Source organism: Lycium barbarum, chromosome 5, assembly GCF_019175385.1.
Source record: "Lycium barbarum isolate Lr01 chromosome 5, ASM1917538v2, whole genome shotgun sequence".
In the NCBI taxonomy this organism is placed as follows: Eukaryota; Viridiplantae; Streptophyta; class Magnoliopsida; order Solanales; family Solanaceae; genus Lycium; species Lycium barbarum.
In genome coordinates, this window is record NC_083341.1 from 107,691,798 (window position 1) to 107,711,944 (window position 20,147).

Sequence of the window (20,147 nt, forward strand, 5' to 3'; positions counted from 1 at the left end):
AGGATCTGCAGCAGATTAGACTCCATACTATTTTGGATGTAGTTCATACTTCAACATTTTTGTTTCTTTTTTAGGATAGTTTCATTTGGCTTTCTTTTCTTTTCTACACTTGTGTACAGAAAACTTATTATTTTTAATAAAATACTTCCAAACTTGGTTTGGTGTCTTTCATGCAAAAAAATAAAAATAAAATTAATTAACCTAAGTTTGGACGGATAACCGTAGTTAACGGATTCTAAAGGATGCCTAACCCCTTCCCTTTAGGATAATCTAGAACCTTTACCTAGAATCACGCTGATTAAGCAAACCATTAACAGAGGTTTAGTTAGGCTTTACCTTAGTTAATAAATTAGGTGTCCTAATTCACCATTAAATTAATTAGGTGGCGACTCCTTAAAATAAAGCAAAATAGGAACCTCCAATATGTTGTACTCGATTTGACCCGGTTTAAATGGGGTATAACAGTGACGAGCACCAATATCGGATATCGGTCATCATGTTATGGGTATTTTCACAATTTCAATTGTATAGTTGGTATGAAGGCCATGCTTTGGGCACTAGCTGATAAAATAGTATGCTCTTTTGGATCTGTGAATGGGGTCTGATGCCCGTACTTTATGTCACTTATTATTATTGCCTGTCTTATCTGTTGTGTGCATATCACTTTTATATCCTCGTTCAAATGAAAAGGGAAGTAAAAGGTTAAGCCTTTATGATATTGAGAACATAATGATGGATTTCATGCTTACATGTCTTTCTTGACTTGATGTATGTCATATTCATACTTTATATGTGTTCATGCATAGGATTTGAGGATATGATTGTGAGTCCGATGGGATCTTGTTCTGGATTAGTGATTATGCTTTAGCGCGTTCAATTCACAATCGGTCTGGTTGGCTAAGTGACCGGTTATTAAGGTATGATATGAGGAGACCGTGATTTAAGGATTTACCGGAGCGATGATATATGGGCCTCATGAGCCCCCCATGGGTCACGATTCATTGACATTCGAGCGGGTGTAAATCGAGAAGTGGAAACAGGCCTTGCATTGCATTTGCATCTCATACATACTTTATGCTGTTGTTGTAATTATTGATAGGACAAACCCATCGGGAGCCACCTGAGGTGCTCAAGATCTTTCACTTAGACACTTCAAGTACGTCGTGTTCCATTTAGACACCTGAACTTGACTTAAAATGTGTTATTAGACAACTTTTGCACATGTGGCAATGTGCGTGTCCTTCACCTTTTTTTGGAGCATGAAAGAAATTAATTTTGTGTTTTTTTTCTCCTTCATCTTCTTCCTCCCTCCTACCACTTTCTTCACCATATCCACTATATCTCTCAAAGCCACCAAATGGGCCATAAAAACAACAAGGATTCTCAAGATTCTTGCAATTTCAACTCAATTTCTTCCTCCTCTAAATCTCCCACAAGAATCACTAAATCTCCATCCTTCTAATTGAGACCCAATTGGGTTAAGAATTCAAAAACATGAGACAAACTCCACAATCTCTAGCTCCAAATATTTGGTGGCACATGTAGATGTAGTGATCTTATATAAAGAGGATGGAGCCGCCGAAATCACTCTTTCAAGAAAATATTATCTCTGTTTCCATGACCACCACTATATTCAAGAAATGAAACCCAATTAAAGAGAAAACATAATATTATCTTCATTTCCATGGCCACCACTATATTCAAGAAATGAAACCCAGTTAAAGAGAAAATATAATTTCACCTTTCCATAATTCAAAATCAATTGAAGGAGCTATCAAAATCACTATTTTGTTAGTTTGGATTGAAGAAATTGAGATGACTCCATTAATCATTTAAAGATGGAAAGTCATAATTGATGGAAAGATTTTTAGATTTCATAAATTGTAGTAAATTGAAAGCTGAGGAAGTAGTGGTTATGGCAGAGGGGAATGGAGGTTGAAGAAAATGGGAGGTGGATCGAGGTGGTGCTTGGAAAATTAGGATTTTTCTTCTCTTTATTTTTTGTTTTTAATTAACTAAATAGTGTAAATATATTTCTTCTAGTCATATTTTATTTTTAATAATTATTTTGAATACATATGCCACGTGTCTTTATTTAATTCGTCACCTTGTCACGTCATCGGCGAGTGTGTCACACTCACTTTACATATTTGGTTGATTATATAAAAAGTGTCTAATTGGAACACATTTTAGGCAATGTAAGTGCTCAATAGAAACACCCCTAAGTTGAGGTGTCTAAGTGAAAGATCTGGAGCACCTCAGGTGGCTCCCGATGGGTTTAGCCTTATTGATATTTGACTTGTCTTATCTTGAAATTCATCTGTTATGTGGGTTTAGCTATTAATATGATTATCTTGTTTTATGGACTAACAACAGGCTGGTGTGGTTGTGGTATCGTGAACCAACCCTCGTCTCTGTTCCAGAAATGGTCGGTCAACGATGCTTCTGAGTACCCATTGTTTATTGCACTCACGCTAAACTTTCTGCACCTTTTTGTGTAGATATTCAGTCCACAGTACCAGTGGAGCTCGTGACTACCAGGCTGCCCGCTAGAGCCTTTGCTGAGATATTAGGGTGAGCACCATGGTTCTGGACGGCTCCAGAGTCTCCTCTATCATTTACCTTTTGTCTTTCTTCATTTTAGGCAGTTACATTTTTGTATTTTAAGACTATTTGTACTCCTTATAGTCCTTGTGTTCAGTAACATCAGATTTTGCTATGATTTTTAATAACTTCTAAGTAATTCTATTTAATATTTTTATGTCTTGAAATTAACTTATATGATTTAATTCCGCTGTTTGTATTTCCTTATATTTCGGGCTATAAATGGTTTGTGTTGGCTTACTAGTACAGTGGGACTAGTGCCATCACGACTTGGTAAATTGGGTCGTGACATTTGCAGACCTGGTTCATATGTTTTTTCTGCAACTCTCTTCATTCGAACAAATTAGATCTGAGTCATCTTCGCCTTTTTTGCTTCATGATCTTTTCTTTTCTGAGTCATTCACCAACTACACCTGATGAGTTCATTGACCTGGAACATGTCTGTGGACCTGTTCTAACCATCTTGTGCTGCATGCTTTTCCTAGCTGTTTGCCAACTGGTTCACAGGCATTTGTACATTTTGTCAATCATCAAAGTTGAGACGTGCTAGTGCCAACAAATTCCCTCTTTTTGATGATGGCAAACCACATGTTCTTCCCTTCGCTGTGTAACATGTTCTGACAGCTCATTTCCTAGAATTTGAAAAAACTTTAGCACTAACACGATTGAACCAGGTTAGATTACACAGTACACAACACATTATCTTCCCTGGTCTCAACAACATCCATGTCTCATACATCTTTCCCCTTCTGGCATCATTGAAAAGATACTATAGACTAGTTTAGCATAAACTGAATTTAGCAATATTAAACTGATGGCCTCTGGGCTATCACAAATACTCATGAAAAAATTTCTATCTCAAATTAAAGCATGTTTATCACCGAATCAACATATAGATGTACAAAAGCAAAACTGAATCCATTATCAATGAAAGAGAACACCATCTGAGTCATTAAACAAACATACAGACTCAAAACTGTTTAAGAGTAAAGACAGATGCTAACTAAGGGATCCTAGGAGGATGGTTTGGAGGTAGATGAGGGTTCTTCAACAAGAGCGGCGATCAATTTTTGGATAAACTCAATGTTTTCCTTCTTCTCCTTATCCAGTGCTGATTGTAAACTTGCAATCTGAGTATTAAGAGCTTCTTGCTAGCATTTATAATTGGTCTGTAACATACCCAATTCAAAGTGTTGTTTATCCTTGAGTGCAACAATCACAGCCTCATTTGTTGCTAGATGGTCCATTAAGATTTGAAGTTCCTCGCCAGCGTCTTCGACCAGAACTGGTTGATCAACCTGTTCCACAGTCCTAATGACATCCTTCACTATCTGATACAACTACAACTCAATGAGAATTTTAAAATGCTCGAATACTTCAGCTAATAAGAAACCATATGCCAATCCACGATCTCTACTCTCCTGAAGTGTAATCCTATACATGTGTTGAAGCATAAGACTAGGCAAACTTATTTGGACCCTAGTATCAAAATAATTTTCCCCTCCCCTTACTTCCTTCCTCGGAACAATCATGCAATGAACAACTTCAAAGTACAACTGAGAGCTTCCTGGTGATATCGATAGAATTTGCCATTCCATGAAGTGATGGCCAATCTTTCTTTACATACATTGCCTATCCCTCTTAGGGTACATGCAGAAATTCTCCCAGCTTTTGAGCATTCAACATTATTTTGACTCCCATTACATTGCTGATGAGTTCCTATCCATAAAAAGTGGCATTGACATAAAACTCAGTAACCTGTTTCTTGCACAGTTTCCTCTTTTCAACTTTTTGAAGAAACAAGTTACTCCACCTTTGGTAATCAGTCCTTTACAGCAGTTCATCCATTTTAAGTACCCCATGTGGAGTGACTACTCTTCCTCTCAGTATTTACTGTCTTTAGATCATCAACATTGTATGCTTAGTTGGGTCTTTAATATTCTCAGTCATGGTAATTTTCAATGTCCTTGAAGTACTGATTTTTTAAGTCAGACAATTCCTTCTCATCACGTTTAGTTGTCACATCCTTTTGCTTACCCTGAGTGTTCATCTTAGTTGAGGCAAACTTTTCAACTCATTCTTTGTTGCAGTTTGTCTGGATCTTGGAGTTTTTATCCCATTGCCCTTCCATATTCTTTCCTTCACAACGTCCTTGGTCTCTTTCAATGACACAGTCATGGTTGCTGAACCAAGTTTAGTATATCTTGTTCTTGAGGCAGTGCCTCTTGTACTTGCCTGCATTGCCTTTATAAGCTCTTCCTTAGCCTTCCTTTTATGCCCCCTAGTATGTGGGGCTCTTTGTTGTGTTGAGGAGCCTCTTTTTCCTTAACTCCTTCTTTGTCTAGCTTTAGAACAGGCACACTTGATGATTTTCTAAGCCTAGATCTGACCTTCTTTATCACAAATTTAGTAATGAGTACCTCATCTTCATCACTGCTTTTATTCTCAGTATTAGCCTTATCTGATTCAGGTTGAATTACATGTTCTATTTGTATGTCTTTTTCCTGTATTTGACCAGGTTCATTGATCTGTTCCATCGGCACTTGGTTATCGACTGACAGTGATTCTACTTGGACGATTAGGGTTTTCAAGATCCTATTATGATTCAGTTTCCTTTATGTCACCTTCACCAAATTTTCTAGTACCTCTCCCACTACTTCTTCTAAAGATTTTGCGATTTTAACTACTTCCTCAGTCTCTTCTGTATTGTCACCAACACCGGAAAAACTTACTATATCTTCCACCTCATTTACCCTAATAGGTTATTTTGCTTATGTTAAAGGAATACGATTTCCTTCCCTCTGGCTCTGTTCCACTTAGGGTTCTTTCTCAAGTATGTCTTTTTCGAAACCTAATTCCTCAATGGACATTACTATATGAGCTATTCCTTTCTGCTCTACTATTACCACTTTTGGAACAAAAATTGCGGCAATTTGATCAAAAGGACCTGTATAGTGTATTCTGTCACGACCCAACCCCGTAGGCCGTAACTAGTGCCCGAGATGGACACTCGTACATATTTATTAGCCAAAATCTACTTGTGTTTAGATTATTAAGGGCTTTTATACATACAAGTCAATACGTCATTTAAAATCGTCACTTATAATATCGCACACAAGCCGGTCAGGCTATCGTAGTGTAGGGGGGTGCCAAACATAAACCATACTAACATAACTGGACAATAGCGACCCATAACCCACATACATGTCTACAGGCCTCTAAGAGTAACATCAGCATCATATGGCAGGACAGGGCCCCACCGTACCCTAATTAGACATATGCATACACATATATATACAACAGAAGGATCTGTACCAAAAGTAGAGGCTCCGGAACAAGGGAGCACTTCAAAGTAGCAGAATAGATGTCCTAAGCTGGCGGATCACCGCAACGAGCGTCTGTACCTGCGGGAATGAAACGCAGCCCCCGAAGAGAAGGGGGTCAGTACGGAATATGTACTGAGTATGTAAGCCATGAAATACAGTAAACAAAGCCAGAATCTGAACAAGGAATACAAAAGTAAGTACACTATCCAGAATACCAAAATGTATACTTTTAAAACACAAATCATGCATGTCGAGGGGATATGTCACATCGGGCCCAATATAGGACTCGGTGGACAAAATATGGTCGCCACCCCGTCACTGGCGCCATAGCATATCATACTCCAGAATAGGGAATAGCTCCGAAACACATCATACTCCAGAACACATCATACCCCAGAACACATCATACTCCAGAACCCATCATACTCCAGAACATATATATATATACATATAACAGATCTAGGCCCTCTAATGAGGGACGCGGTGAACAATGCAGTGGAAGGCGCACGATAACGTATCCTGGCCCGGGCTCAGGGAAGGACATATTGAGGCATCCACGAGCAGAGTAGTGAGAAACTATATGCACACAAATCAATTTTTTTTGTGACTCGATAGATAAGTACACAAAACTACACTTGAAGGATCGTAAACACGTTTCGGGTCAATCCGAGTTTGCATAAGAAAGTTATGACCATCATTTACTACAGAACCCTCTACGAACGTTTTAAAGCAATCCGAGACCATCTACGAAAGTTAGGGACATTAATACTTATAGAACTCTTTATACTTTGCTCGTTATGCAATCAAACAATAAGCTCGACTATATTAAGTATGATCATGTCAAAAAGTGAATAAGAATCATAAACAAGCTCGGAATTAAAGATTAGAGTTACCCCAAGATACGTATCATACCTTACTTGGCTCTAGGACATGCCAAAGAAAGAAAGGGTAAGCCTTACATACCTTGCCCGCTTCCTAAGCTAATCCGAACTTAAGTCCCGGCTTTCGCAAGATCTACAACAATATAGTAGGTACCAAACATTAGCTATAGACACTTAAGAGTCCAATCCTAAACTAACACTTCGTTCACAGAAATTTCGGCAGCATTTCCCCTGTAAATACAACCAACCCCGAGAATCTAACTCGGCCAAATCATCAACAACAATACCAACAACCATATTTCCAACTTTCACAATCAATTTAAAATGCATTCTAACTTTAGTAACACTCTTTTTACATAATTCAACGGCACTTCATTTACATTCATTTTACCCACATACAATCAAGTCAACATTAATGCTCAAGCGTTCAATTACTAACCTAAGACCTTTCACACCAAACTCAAGAACACTTCAAACAATCCGCGCAATGACCAAAACAGCCCGACCAATGTACAACACCACCCGAAACCTCACAACACCACCAAGGAAAACAACACATTCTTTTCTTCCAAATTCCTGAACTACACTAACAATCCGCACGCCAACAACATTATTCTCATGAATACAAGAAATGATATAAAAATCACGTTAGCTTCTAAAACAGCCCCCAACGGTTACAACTTCAACTTAAATCATTAACTTTCATTTTCAACATAGAATCCATAACAACAACAACCAAAAATACTAAATAAAATTATTTCATCACTCCTACACAACACACACCTACACGGCCCAACACATAGGGTTTCATGAATTTCATTCATTTCTACATACTACAACGTGCACAAACCACCCATAACATATGAGAAAGGAGATTAAACCTCACCTTTTTCCACTTATCTTCTTACTTGGCTAGGGTTGTAAATCGCCACAAGGATTGGTTTTTTTGCTCCAACAACCACTCTACGTTAACAAGGGCCTTCCAATTGGTTGGAATATTAGAAGAAAATAATTTTTTTGATCAAGATTTGAGGGCTTCAATTTTCGGTTACCATGGCCGAATGGTGCTCTTCTTTTTTCTTCTCCAAGTTTCTTCAAACTTCTTAAGTTGAAAATGATGAATAAATTGGTCATCTCTCATATATATATACTTAGTTACTACAAATACCAAGTGGACACATGTCCCCACCCATGGCCTGAAGCAATTGGCCAAGCCATAGGGTGGGGTCCACACGGCCACAAGTGGCCTTATCATGAACCTTCTTGAATTGTTTGTGAATTTCCCTTTTTGCCCCTAGCCTTCCTTAATATTACCATGACCACCTTGTGAATTTCCCTTTTTACCCCTAGCCTTTCTCAACATTTCTATACTAATAAACAACTTTTGTATTAAAATAAATCCAGAAAATAGCCTTGCCCTTAACTTATCGCGGTTATCTTGAAATATCCGAATGTAAAAAATACGGCATATAACATATTCCTTGTAATTCTGATAATTTGGGCACCAAGCTTTTGCATATTTCTTCTTCAATTTCAAACAAACCACCGGATGTCTCCATAACATTATAATGATTAGAGAAAGTTACCAGAGATGGGTCAAATTGAGATTCATCAGAGTAAGTTGGTTTATCAGTGCAACACACTCTTACCTTAATTTTCTTAGGATTTTGGACTTGTGAGTTAGAGGTTTGGACTGAGTTTATTGGCTTTTCTGTGAGGGATGACTTAGTGATATTTGGACTTACCATTGTCTCTGTAGTGAAGGAGATTGGGTCATGAGCTATTCGGATAGAGGTTTGAGGCTTTTGAGGAGAAGTGGAGGTAGAGTCTTGTTTCATGGAAGTAGAGCACAATTTGAGATGAAAGAGAGAGTAGAGAATGATTTTTTCTATGAGGGTAATCTTCTTTTGATTTGAGTGGGTCACTTCTTATAAGGAGTGGGTTTCCATTTTTAAAAAATGATGGTCACACTTTAGTTCAAAAGTAAAACTCTTTTCTAAGTCTATACGTTTATTTAATAGACAAAAATAGTTAACATACATTCCTTTGATGGACTTCTCAGCAATTTCAGCATGTAGACTAATTTTGGTGACATTCACGATTCATTATATCTTATGAGATAGATATCAAACATGGTACAGGACATACAAGTGAAAGTACAAGACTGAGTAGAATATATTTTTTCAATTTAGGCATAACATGATCCAAGTAATTATTCCACCCAACTTCTGAGATACATATGCAATTGGGACTATCTTCTCTTTCTTTGAAGTTCCCCCTATAATCATGCCTTGTAGTCCTTTTTATTGGCACATTCCATCCCGAATCTGAGCGAGAAGAGTTTGCATTCTATCATCGTTTTTGCTCTAAAGAGGCTTTGTTTCAGATGATGATTAAACAAGCCCTCTTTTGCTCCTCCTACCTACAAAAACATTTAAGGGTTAGTTATTAGAACCCATGCAATCTTGGGTCCCTTTCTTCGAACACATGAGCTAATGGATTTCTTATTGTTCGATCATGGCACCTCTCTTAAGGACTTGTTCTTCACCCATGTTCCAACTCTGTTGACAATCTTGGTATTCCTCCTTCTGAGCTCCTAATTTCGGACTTTATCACACCCTAGTTGGGTGGATTTATTATTCATCCAGCTGGTGGGATTTAAGAGCAGTAGAGATGATTGTGTCCAGTGTTTTGCTCTTTCTAGATCAACTTCTGCCTTCACTAATCTCATGCCGATTTTCCTAGGGCTTTCCCTTTCTTAGAGTAGCTCCTTTTTCATCTTTTTCAAATCAACTTCAGCCTCGAATTGTTTGTCACTGATTTTTATGGATTCAGTCTAGATGGTTAGCTCTAGGATTTTAGATAGTAGAGCTATAATGGAAGAACTTAGTTGAGTTACTTGTTCTTTTAGGGTGTAGTTTTTCCTTTTTGCCTTCTCTTTGCTGGCTACACTTTTCATGAGCTCGTTTCTTACTTCAGAGAGGGCATGAAATGACTTTACTTTGTTTATGCTCATGTCATGATGTTCATCCAGGAGAACGATCCTTAGGGATACGATTTTCTCCGTAGATAAGTGATCTAACTTGTCTTTTAGGTCAAAAACAGGTATCCTTGAGTCCTTTTCTGGGTTTGACTTCTCGTCGGCCATAAGTGTGGAGGGATATTCATTTTCTTCAACATGGTTTCTTCTCTTATTTTCATTGCGTGGATCTTTCAACCTTTCATTTTCTGCTCTTTCCCTTTTCCATTCTATTTCCCATTGTGGGCAATATTTAATTTTGTGATAAGTCTTTTTGCACTTAAAGCATCCTCCATCGTGTGGTTTATCAATACTCCTTCCCTTCTTGATTTTTTACTTCATCTTAAGAGCATGATTGGGGAGCCCGTGTTCTTCTTACCACGTCCTTGATGGTGGTCCAACACTCATAATGATCTTCTTCTAAGGTGTTAGCCTTTTTGGGGAGAACCTGCTCTGATGCCACTTGCTGGATTGCATGACCTACTTCCTATCCTATTGAGTATTGTAACGACCCATTTGGTCGTTATAGTCTTTTCGTGATTTTCGCCCCTTCTTAAGTATTGATTAGCTCACTTTTGACCCGAGGGGACTGTTGACACGCTTCACGAGGTGTCTAGACTTCATTCAGGCAACCTTTCATAAAATATGGACTTAAAGTGAAAAAGAGTTGACCCAAGGTTGACTTTTGGGTAAACGGACCTTTTTCATAAGTTCGTCGACTCCGAGATGTCCGAATGATTATTTAGAACTTGTGTGTATATCAGGTTCGGTTCCCAATGCACTCAGATGCATTTTGGAACTTGGGTTGGGAAATTGGAATTAAGGTAACGGGGGTTGACTCGGTCAATAAGACCTTCGTTGAGAATTCCAAGGCCATGAACGTGTTTGTAGCATATTTTTATGTGTGTCTATGTATGCGGTATGTGAGCAGATGGACTCGGGAATTAGTTAGAAAATCGGATTGAATTGTGAAACTTGGGTGGATTTCTGGTGTCTGGTACTCGCTTTGCCGGCACCAGCACCTTGGCAGCGGTACCGCTGGAGCGGTCATAGCATCGCCAAAGCGGGTGACGGGCAGTGAGTATATTTAATGAAGTGTTAAAAGCCCTTAGTTTATCATTTAATACCATTACGAAAATAGAGCTCTTGGCATATGTTCTTGGATATTATTAGTGAAGATTCTTCGTGGTAAGTTCTACTAATCCTTTTGCTATTTCATTAATCCTAATCCTCTTAGAATTCCTCTTTCCTTGTCATTTCCTTAGTTATGGAAGATTAAAAGTGAGTTTTGACGAATGTTCTATCTAGGCTTATTAATGATGAAATTGATAGAGTTTATGCTAGATTTTGATGAATCTAAAGTTATTGATCATTTATCTTCCATTGTTAGAATTGAATTCTTGAATCAAAGAGTTAGGGTTTATACCCAAATTGGGGTTTTGCTTCGATTTCGAAATTAGGGGATTCCATGAGTTAAATTAGCAATTAGTTGTTGGGTTATGATCACCTATTATATAGTTTGATATTTTACTCCCGAATTTTCCGTTTTGTCCTTATGGGCCTCGTTTTCCCAAATTCTAGGGTTGGATTTGGCCTAAATTGAATGGTAGCAATATTAGTATCATTCTTTATGATTTATAATCTAGATTTTGATTATGCTTAGACTACTTTGGTTTTGACGCTCAGCGGAAAGGCAAGGTAAATGAGTGATTTGTCGGTGTTTGCTATTCGGCCATCCAGGTAGGTTATGGCTTACCCTTGTCGAGACTTCGTATAGCGAAGCATATATTTAGATTATATCATCGGAGAAAGCATATAAACCTTCGGGTATGAAGCTGGGTTGGATATTGTCTTAGGTTTGGCCCTGTTGCGTGATTGGGGCTAGCCACCCCGTTGTGTTGTGATTTGATTGTTCTATTGTGTTGGCTTGATGCCACGTGTTAATAGTAGATATTGGAATTTGTTGTTCCATATTGATTATGATATTGTTGGCGTACCCACTGTTGGTACTTGTGACTCTGATAATTTATTAGCGTACCCATTGTTGGTACTTGTGATATTGAGCATGATTATTGATGTTGATACATGCATTGCACGCACTCTCATTCTTCATGATATACTATTGATACATTGTTGGTACTTGATGAAATACTGTGATGAACTGGGCTCGGTTTTTAAAATGAGAGTGAGTGAGAGTCCGATATCTGATGTTAGTTCCGGAATCGTCGATTGAGTGATTGTATGGTCTCCGCAAGTCCCCCAGGGTGGTTCCGGCGAGAACCCACCGTGGGCAAAGATCCGGGGTCTCGTCTGTTTGTTGGGCAAAGATTCAGGACGAGTGGCACTTAGACTTCTCGAGTCACCTTGGGTTGTGCTACCGAGATGTCGATATTCCGTCCGGAGTACATGTGTACACAACATTTGCATGGCATTGCATTGCATCCATACATTATTGCATTGCATTACATCGCGTCTTACATTAAGATTATTTGGTGTTGTACTTGTGATGTTAGATTCGGATTTGATATATTGAGGCTTGGCAGATTGGGATTAGATGTTGTACTTAGGCGATGACGTGTACTTGGCTTCGATTATGTTTGACTTATACTTGTTGGTTTATCTACCTATCTTGCTTTATTGCCTGAATTATGTTAGCTATGCTTAGTCGGCCGATGATACCTACCTGTGCTATTGTTTTTACTCACCTGTACTTGCTGCATTCCTTTATGAATGAGAGTATCAGGTTGGGTCTGCTTCCATCTCTCGTGGCTAATCATCGTCTTCAGCATTGTTGCGAGTTTCCAGGGTGAGCACGAGACGTTCGCTGCCTTGAATACTCTTCCTATTTTATGTCTTACTCTTGCTATTCTGAGACATAGGCAGATTTATGTAATATTATTCCAGACTTGTATATTTCTCATTAGATGCTCTTGTATGACTTAGACTAGACCCTGGGGGTATTTTCCTTATTCCGCACTATTGTTATTATATATTATTGTGAGACTTACGTATATATTCTTTTCCGCTTGTGTGATCTATTTATTCACGTCTTTACTTATCGTTGGGTTGAGGGTTCACTTATCGAGGTGGAAAGGGTAAGTGCCCGCACGACTTAGTCCAAATGGGTCGTGACAAGTATCCAATTTTCACTTATAGGATGGAACACATTACATTACTTGCTCTATGATAGCGTCTTGCATAATATAAATTGCAGGTAAGTAAGGAACATATAGGTTTTAGGTGGAAATCATCCGGCTTACAAAGGTGATCAAAAACATGACCTACCCCTCTATAGGATTTCCCCGAAACTCCATTACAACAACGAGGCTCAACAGGCTCAAGTTACCCTATAACCTAGGAACCAACCTTTAATTCCTATCTTACTAATTTGCCTAAACTAGTAAGCAACCTTCAAGTCGATACCCAACTTGAAGTTGAATTTACAACATTTTTGTATCTAATTGTAATTCTTCTAATAAAGCGGATAAAGATACAACTTAAGACCCAACCTAATACAAGTTTTCTAGACTCAAGAACTGTAAAGCATAACCCTACTTTATAGCTTCTTCAATCTTCTTCTCATACTAGTGGCGAACGCCTGTATTCTTGAATATTGTTGATATATATATATATATATATTTTGATCGCTCAATATTCTGAATTCTCTCTTTGTGGATAAGAAAACCTTCTTCTTGGTAATACTTGGATATTTATAACATTGAGTGAACATGCCACGACCCAATTTCCTGATCGTGATGGCACCCACACAATCCTCCCTGGTGGGCAAACCATCCTTTATTCACAAACGTTATAAGAAAACTTATTCATACAAAAATAACGAAACATCTACAAACACTTTCTATTAGAATTTAAAAGTGCGAAAATACAACATGCGTTACGAAATCCCAAAACCTAGTCGTCACTAGTACAAGAGATTCTAAGAGGAACATAATACGAATACTAGATACAAATTTTAATACTCATCGAAATGTTGTCTGAATGGTAGGAAATACACAGAAATAAGAAATATCTACACACAATGATGCAACCTGTAGCTCATCCTGAAGGCTAGGCGCTGAAATCCAGAACGACACTGCTCTCAGAAAAAGTGCAGCTAGGGTAATATCAGTACAACACTAGTACTGGGATGTATCATAGGCCGACAACGATTAGTTAACACATATGAGATACAATTGTTACACCTCGGAAAATTTTCCGTTGGCACGCAAGTAAACGAACTAGTGAGGAATGGCATTTGATGACCCTAGTTGAGATTCTAAAGATGTTAGAGATGAGGGAAGAGGTTTGCCAAGAGAAAGCAAAAGTATTTGATAAGTATCGGAAAGGGATTACGAGCAACGAGTTAGCCAGGACTTAGTGATGTCTTGGAGAAGAGTTATAACGTCCCTTAGATTGGTATTGAAGTGTTGAACAAGTGTTAAGAAGGTTCCGCAAGGATCGGAGATCAAACGAAGTGATGAGAATAAGTTCAGTGAACTGATGAGTTTTACGGCTCATTATACGGACCGTATAATGGACCGTAAAACCATCACAGTGGAGGTTGGTTGCTAGTGGAATTTTACGGTCAGTTATACGGACCGTATAAATTTATACGGACCGTATAACGAACCGTCAAATGGTCACAGTGAAGGGGTACCGGCAGACCCATTTCACGGTCTATTATACGGACCGTATAACCATTATACGGACCGTATAATGGACCGTATAATGGAACCCGACAGATCAGTGGAATGTTATTAAATAAAGGACCAAGTTCATGAAATCATTTCAACATTTCCTTCCTCTCTCTAAAACATCTCTCTACATTTATTATACAAGTTTTCAAGGATTATAAGCCATCAACAACATTAAATAAGTGAATCAAGAGTAAGAACCCATCAAGGATCATCTAAAGTCAAGAAATCCAAATGGAGAAAAGCTAGAGTTTTACTCAAAGTGGAATATTATCAACTAAGGCTCGTCCCTACAACATATAAGGTAAGATTCATGCTATTTATATGTTGTATAAGGTATTTGAGAGTTGAAATGCTTGGTCACTAGGAGAGTATAGCAAAATGGGTCATGAATGATGAATAGTGACATTTTGAGAAATAGTTTGAGTTGAATCATGAATGTTGTTGCGTTGTGATATGAATATGTTATAAATGGTGTTAAGATCATGATCTAGACATTTTCGACGAATGGGCGAAGTGGGGTATTCTAACCATGAAAATGGGTAAATAAGAAGCAAATTGAGGAATCTAGATAATGTGAATAATATGGATGATTAATGACTATTGTTACGATATTGTGAATATCATATTGAAGTTTGGGAGTGGAATCACGATATGGGAAAATGGTGTATAAATAAAGGAGATGTTGTCCGATTTTCTCCAGCTTTAGTCATATATGCTAGTTGTCGATTCTAATGACCGTATGCCCTTAATGAAGGTAGAAACGTGAACATCTGAGGAGTACGCGCGAGTGTAGAATAGTGCGACGGAAAGGTATGTAAGGCTAACCCTTCTTTCATAAGGCATGATTCTTGGCCAAATTCCTAATTCCTCTATATGAGTATGTTGTCTTCACATGGTTGATATTCTGAGCTCATAAGCTCACGATCCTTGATATGTGCTACGATTGTACTACGCTCCTCACATGACGAGTAGGCCTATAATATAGACGTAACGATAATGATAATTATAGTAATAATGATGCTAAAGGTGCCTACGGGCTATTATACTTATATGTGTGCCTATGAAGGGCTATAATGAAACCCCGAGCTTATAACGCCGGGTAGAATATATGTATATGATTATGTATAAAGTATGTATATGATTACGAAACGCGCGCACACCTCTGCAGATGGTACGGATAACCCTGAAGCCTTGGTAGGGCCAGGTATGAGTAACCTTGAGCCTTGGTTGGCCAAATATGTATGAAACACCGATCCTCTGAGGTCGGGTATGCTATGTAAATGTTATGTATATGAAATGACTAAGTATATAATATGAATATGAATGTGATAAGACTATGTATACGAATACGAGCACAATTATGGTACGAGTACTATTATGTAATACGGACGATGATGTATGTATACGAGTACGTATGAGAAATGGAAACTCCCTATGAAAGGCAAGTAAGTGCTATGATGATGATATTATTGTCGCCCCCCCCCCCCCCCCCCCCACCCCCTCCTATGCTATTTCATATGTTGTTCATGATTCTTATTTATTGATGTTGCTCATGCTTTACATACTCAGTACATTCTTCGTACTGACGTCCTTTTATTTGTGGATGCTGCGTCATGCCCGTAGGTGCACAGGGAGACAGACTTGATCCATAGCTGTCTATTCAGAGATTACATAGAGAGCTCCATTTCCTTCGGAGCCATATCTTTTGGGTACTCATTCTTTTGTGTATATAATTATGGGCATAGCGGGGTCCTGTCCCGCTAATGTGATATGTTATACTCTTAGAGGCTCGTAGTCACGTGTATGTGGTTAGATATGTCCGGCCTTGTCGTCCTACGTCTTGTATGTCATTTTGTCGGCCTTGTCGGCCTATGTACATTTGATGTGGCATAAATGCCAATTACGATATTATGGTAATGTCGTCCAATGGGACTAGTTGACGAATGAATGGAAATATATGTCTAATTACGTGGCTCACCTCCAGCTCCCCTACCAAATGCTTCGGGCCAAGATGTAAAAGAGGCCATTAATTTGTTGACTCAGTTGGTTGCGGCCCAGGCTCAGAGGCAAAGTTCAGGGCATGGTGATAGGGCTGTTAGTGCAAGGGCCCGTGACTTCATTACTTTGAACCCTCTGGAATTCTTTGGGTCAAAATCGGAGGAGGATCCCCAGGACTTTATTGATGGTATGTTAAGGACGCTCCGGTTGATACATGCTTCGGACACCGAGTCAGTGGAGTTAGCGTCATATAGATTGAGAGATGTCTCGATTCAGTGGTATACGGTATGGATGGCTTCACGAGGAGCAAATCCACCTCCCCCAGTATGGAAAGAGTTTGTCGATGCTTTTCTCCGTCATTATATGCCTCCAGAAGTTCGGCGAGCTAGGGCCGATAAATTCTTGAACTTGAGGCAAGGTAGTATGAGTGCCCTAGAGTATAGCCTCTGTTTTAACTCCTTGGCTAGGTATGCTTCGGCCATGGTAGTAGATATGGGCGATACGGTACATCGATTTTTAAAGGGCCTAGGGCCACATTTGATGGACAAATGCTTGACTGCGTCCCTTTAGGACGGTATGGATATTGCACGCATTAAGGCACATGCTCAGAACTTAGAAGAAGGCCAACAGCAGCGAAGAAGTGAGCGTGAGCAAGATAGGGGACATAGCAAGAGGGCCAGATCTTCGGGGCCAATGAGTGAGTCCAGAGGCGGACACAGGCAACAGTTCCCTAGACATTCGGGCTATTCTATGACCAGTGCACCTCCATAGTTTTCAGGCCAGAGCCTTGATAAATCTACTCATCCCGGGCCGAGTCAGAGTTATTCGGGGTCCCAGTTTAGAGGTGATTCAGGCCAGTCAAGGCCGCCTATACCACGATGTTCCCAGTGTGGGAAGTCACATTGGGGTCAATGCCGATTGGGTTTAGATGTTTTCTTTTCATGTGGTCGACCAGGCCATATTATGCGTGATTGCCCCTCAGTACATGGTAGAGGTAGGACCCAGCCATCAGGGTCGGTAGCCGGATCTTCGGCATCTGTACGCCCCACGGGGCTAGGTTCACATACGCCAGTAGGCCATGGTAGAGGCAGAGGGAGAGCTCCCAGTTCTAGAGGTCCTCAGCACCGTATCTATACTTTGGCTGGACGCCAAGATCTTGAGTCTTCTCCTGACGTGGTCACAGGTATATTATCGGTATTCTCTCATGATGTATATGTTTAGATTGATCCGGGCTCCACACTATCATATGTTACTCTTTATATTGCGGGTCAATTTATAGTTGAGCCGGAGTCGATCAAACCTTTTGAGGTGTCTACACCCGTGGGTGAATCGGTGATAGCTAGCCGAGTATATAGAGATTGTGTAGTTACGATTTGTGATCGTCGTACCATGATTGATTTGCATGAGCTAGAAATGGTAGACTTTGACGTTATTATGGGCATGGATTGGTTGGCATCTTGTTACGCCAATGTCGATTGTCGAATAAAAATGGTTCGTTTCCAATTTCCGCGAGAACCAGTCTTAGAATGGAAAGGGAATACGGCGTCACCAAAAGGTAGGTTTATTTCCTACTTAAAGGCAAGGAAGATGATCACAAAAGGTTGTATTTATCATCTAGTGCGAGTTCAAGATGTGGAAGCTGAATCGCCGACTCTTCAGTCAATTCCCGTAGTGAATGAATTTCCGGATGTGTTCCCGGAAGAGCTCCTAGGCCTTCCTACCGAGCGGGAGATTTATTTTTCCATTGATGTATTGCCAGGCACTAAACCCATATCTATTCCTCCGTATAGAATGGCACCCGCAGAATTGAAAGAGTTGAAGGAGCAACTGAAGGATTTGCTTGACAAAGGCTTCATTAGGCCTAGTTCATCCCCGTGGGGAGCACCCGTATTATTTGTCCGAAAGAAGGATGGCTCTTTGAGAATGTGCATTGATTATCGGCAATTGAATAAAGTGACGACCAAGAACAAATATCCCCTTCCGAGGATTGATGACTTATTTGATCAATTACAAGGTGCCAAATGGTTTTCAAAGATTGATTTGAGGTCCGGGTATCACCAAGTGAGAGTTAGGGAGAAAGATATCCCTAAGACAGCCTTCAGAACACGATATGGTCATTTTCAATTTCGGGTGATGTCATTTGGGCTAACGAACGAGCCAGCGGTATTTATGGATTTGATGAATAATGTGTTCAGGCCCTTCCTGGATTTATTTGTGATAGTATTTATCGATGACATCTTGGTGTATTCTAGATCCGAGGCAGAATATGCGAATGATTTGCGTATTGTCCTCGGAGTTCTTCGAACTCGAGAGTTATTTGCAAAATTTTCCAAATGCGAGTTCTGGTTGAACTCAGTGGCATTTTTAGGGCATATTGTTGCAGCCGATGGTATTCGAGTGGATAGTCAAAAGATTGAGGTCGTGAAAACTTAGCCAAGGCCCACAACTCCTACAGAGGTTCGTAGTTTTCTGGGCTTAGCAGGTTATTACAAGAGGTTTGTTGAAGGTTTTTCTTCTATTGTTGCACCACTCACAAAGTTGACCCAGAAATCGAAAAAGTTTCAATGGACAGACGCTTGCGAGCACAGTTTCCAAGAGCTAAAGGGTAGATTGACTTCTGCCCCAGTCTTGAAACTTCCAGAGGGACTGAAAGAATATGTCATTTATTGTGATGCTTTAGGTGTTGGGATAGGCTGCGTGTTGATGCAACATGGCAAGGTGATTGCATATGCCTCAAGGCAATTGCGAAAACATGAACAGAATTATCCTACCTATGATCTAGAATTAGCCGCAGTGGTTCACGCATTAAAGATATAGAGACATTATTTATATGGTGTCCACGTGGATATTTATACAGATCATAAGAGTCTTCAATACATCTTCAAGCAGAAAGAGTTAAATTTGCGGCAACGACGATGGTTGGAATTGCTGAAAGACTACGATGTTGATATTTTGTATCGCCCTGGAAAAGCAAATGGTGTGGCTGATGCTCTTAGCCGTAGATCGATGGGAAGTCTAAGTGATGTACGACCCGAAAAGAGAGGAATGGCCCGTGAGCTCCAACAGTTAGCTAGACTAGGAGTCCGAGTAGTGGACTCAGGTAGCAGCGGAGCTATTATTCAAAATTCGGCGGTTTCGTCACAGGTAGCGGAAGTGAAAGAGCGACAATATGAGGACCCCATGCTAGTGCAGTACAGAAACACACTCCCTCAGAAAGAGGAGTCATCGTTTGATATTTCAGGAGACAGGGTTCTCCGATGTAGAGGAAGATTATGTGTTCCCGATGTGGCTAGTCTACGCCACCAGGTATTGAAAGAGGCTCATTGTTCCCGTTACTCCGTTCATCCCGGAGCGACGAAGATGTATCATGATCTTAAGTCCATATATTGGTGGAATGGGATGAAGAAAGATGTAGCAGAGTTTGTAGCTCAATGTCCTAATTGCCAACAAGTGAAAATCGAGCACCAAAAGTCGGGTGGACTGTTGCAAGCTATAGAAATCCCAACTTGGAAGTGGGAAGTGATTAACATGGACTTCATTTCAGGCTTACCCCATTCTCGACGTAAATATGATTCCATATGGGTGATCGTGGATAGACTCACCAAGTCAGCTCATTTCTTAC